Here is a 4,003-nt window from a genome sequence, read left to right on the forward strand (position 1 = left end):
TTCTGTTCTTATTATTGTTTCCGCTGCACTTTAATCGTCTTAGAGTTCATTCAGAGTATTAGATCAATATCAAAGCTGAATTTAAGATCCAACATATATATATATATATATATATATATATATAATTACTAGTTGTGTACCTGCGCAATGCGGCGGGAGCCATGAATTTTAACGATTTTGAAGTTCCACTGGTTTTATAAGATAAGATTTAACGATGATATAAGTTACACTTGGTCCTTACGATGATATGACTTGAGTTTACACCAAGAGCAGAAAAACAAGAAACTTGAATTTTAAGATAAACACTCAAAACCAATAAAGAAACTACAAATTTGACAGATCATAAGCCATGAAAAGACAAAAAAAGATGGTGTTATAATGCTCACGCTTGTAACCACCTGTTGCTTTCCAAAACAAATTAACAAGTGGATAAAATATTAAATGAAGTGCTAATGTATTTTGTTTGTTAAAATATAAAAAAAAACTTGAAGCACCAGGTGGTGTTTTGGGACACCACTTCACTTTATCCAATAATCATTTGGTTAAAGTCTAGGGATAGTTGTCACAGTTACTGCAGTTTTAAGAGTGAGTGTAACACAAAGAAAACAGAGAATCTTGGGCAACAAAACTGACTTTAGGGAATTTATAGGACTAAACCACTTGTTTTTATAAAACATTGAAGCAACAAAACCCATTCAATTAAGGGATGAGCATGGCCTTCGTCATTGATATGGACTTCTGTAAAAACATCATCGAATGGAGGATCTCCTGGCTTTCGGAAAAGTCGATCCGCGATTTTCATCTCATATGCCTCCGGTTGGCTCAATATAAAGTCTTTCAACTAAACAATCAATACACGAATTAACCCATGAACACAAGTATAACAATACATATTGGGACGAAAGATTGTGAGAATAGGAGATAAGGTGAGCAGTGTAAGAATAGATTTAGACCCTTGATCACTTTTAGTCTCAAATCAACCCATGAATTTCGCTTTAGAAAGAAATTGATCTGATGCTTCTCATTAGTGTTGATCTAGTGGAAATCTTCAATTAGGATTGATCCAAGGGTAAAGATCTCTTCTTTACCCTACTGTAAGTATGATTTTGTGATTTAACGGAGTGATCAAATTTTGGTGATATGTTCACATTTCAACAACAATGTCACCGTTACCAGCCAAGTTCATCTAATATCTAACAATTTTTGCTCACAATGACCTTCCAAATCATGCATGTGTTCAAATTTTGTTTCTCAGCAATGAATTTAGAAGATTGCTCGGGAGTAATATCACAAAAGAATTTGAAAGGCTATTTGGAACGAACCTCTAGAGTGTCTTGGCCTTTTTCCAGTGTGAACATTATTGTGCTCACATCAACACCCATAAATTTGACCTCTGTAGCTCCAGTTCTTGAAATTTTGCTCCATTTCATTGCAATATCTGTTATCATATCCTGCAAATTATGAAAATATGATCCATTTTCCAGTTAAGTTCACCAAAATGGTATATTTAAATATAATCCCTTAAAGAATTTTAGCACATATGAGAGTGGTTATACATCTGAGAATATCCCTTGATCCGACATCTTACGAAACTAATGATCAAAGTAACATCTGGATAGTATAGCACTGTGAGATGCGACTGCGAAATGTATTTGATCTTCAACTATTCTACAATCTCTAATAGTTTTAACATGAGAACTTTTCCCCATCCTGCTCTCGCCCAAGCATATTGACCAAGTGTTCTAACGGGTCCCTACTTTTGTTCCTGCTGATCATAACCCCTCTAGAAGGGCTAGCAATGTACTGAACTGGTGGCATTATGCTACTACCAGGAGTCTGGAATCGGATGAAAATAACTTTATACATTACATCTTTTCTTGATTAAACAATTAGATACTACCAGGACTTCTACTTCTCTTAACTTCTTTTCTCAAATCATGGTACATTTCCTATTTGATTACCGTCTCTTCAACTGCTTTACGTAGGATAAATAATCTAATTGCTAAAAGGATCCCACAAAAGTAATTCATTCAATATAACGAATAAAAGATGGTAAACTATAAGAAGAAAAAAACCTGGAATGCAAATGAAGTTCTGTCAATTTTCAAACAGAAGAAGAATCAAGTTACCGGAGTACGTCGAACACCTAATCTGAGCTAAGTCCATCTCCGAGAAATCAACCGGCGGCGGATCAAACTTCTCCTTCGTCAATTTCTTCTTCTGTCCCCATTCCTTCCATGCCTCAGAATGTGAATCCGCTCATTTTTCCCGCCTAATACGCCGCTGTTTCCATAAACAATTAGAATCAGAGCTGTTTCCATAAACAATTAGAATCAGAGTTGTTTCCATAAACAATTGGAATCAGAGCTAAAAAATTACATTATTAAACCCTAGCTTCTAATCACAACAACAAGAACTGAATCATCGACGATTCGTTGTTCCAACAAGATGCAACAGGAAAGGATCGTAATTAGTATCAGATAAGAATTAGGGTTTCACAAGTATGAAATCAATAATGAAATCGTAGGGCGCAGAGACAGAGCGAGAGATGGAAAGCGAGAGCGAGAGCTGCAAAGCGAGAGCGAGAGCGAGCAGTGGAGAGCAGTGGAGATCATCCATCTTATGGTTTTGGGCAGAGTGGAGTAGTGGAGAGCATGGGAGACGGGAGAGCGTGGGTTTTGGGCAGAGTGGAGTAGTGGAGAGCATGGGAGACGGGAGAGCGTGGGTTTTGGGCAGAGTGGAGTAGTGGAGAGCATGGGAGACGGGAGAGCGTGGGTTTTGGGCAGAGTGGAGTAGTGGAGAGCATGTAGTGGAGAGCATGGGTATTGAGAGCATGGGTAGACTCAATGCATAAGTCGCCTGAGGTAGTAAGCAATACTGGGTGTAGAAGGCAGTGATTGGATACAAAAGAAGAAGGAAGTGGCCCAAATTGGTGATTTTAAAAGTCTGATAAGGAGAAAGTAGGTTTGACCCAATTATGATTTGGTATTGGATGTAACCCTTGTATAAATAATTTGTATATTGTGCATGAAAATTTGTATTTAAGAGATTTTTTGAATTCTTGCATAAAATGATTGTAACTTGCGTTTAGAAGGTTGTAATTAAGATAATGACTTAAATGCTTATTAATGTAGTATAGATTACCTTATATTGCAACCAAAAAATCAAATAATGAACTTGAAGACTTCTTCAAATCTTCATGACATAATGCGTAAAAACTATTATGCAATCTAAATAATGATACAAACATGCATAAAATTATGGGGGAAGTGAAAAAAAACTATGAAGAATATCAAAATTAAAATAGAAGAAAAACCAAAAAGAAAGAATTTTTTTTGAGAGGGTGTGACAGATGAAAATGAATAGGAAGTTTGGATACATTGATTCTAATTATATTTATAAAAAACTAAAATGAAATTAAAATTGCAAGAAAATGAAAAGTTTAGTAATTGATTTTATATCAAAAGTAAATCAAAATAAGGATAAAAAAATAAACATATTTGAACATTTAAAAGGACATATAAAGTTATAAATAAATATTGGTAAATAACATCGAATGAAGTGAAAAAAAAGAAGAAGAAAACTACCATAAATTGAGAAACAAGAAAGGAGCGATTCTCATGTTTAGAAGTTTCCATCTTATTCTTTGTGGTTGTTTATATATATATATATATATATATATATATATATATATATATATATATATATATATAGAGGAGTGATAAAATAAAAACCGCCCTCATTTGTGTAAACCGTGCAAACCATCTTCTTCCGTCGATTTCAATGTTTAATCTTATGAAATTTTTTCATGAAATTGTTTAATCTTGTGAAATTGTTTCATATAATACTTTTTTTGATCAAGTTGTTTCATATATGGTTGTGAAATTGTTTCATATAATACTTTTTTTGATCAAGTTGTTTCATATATGGTTGTGAAATTGTTTCATATAATACTTAATGAAGTTGTTTCATGTATTTCTCTAAAAATTAAAATAATGAAGAT

The sequence above is a fragment of the Cynara cardunculus genome, assembly GCF_001531365.2.
Source record: "Cynara cardunculus var. scolymus isolate 2C chromosome LG 13, CcrdV1, whole genome shotgun sequence".
Classification (NCBI taxonomy): Eukaryota; Viridiplantae; Streptophyta; class Magnoliopsida; order Asterales; family Asteraceae; genus Cynara; species Cynara cardunculus.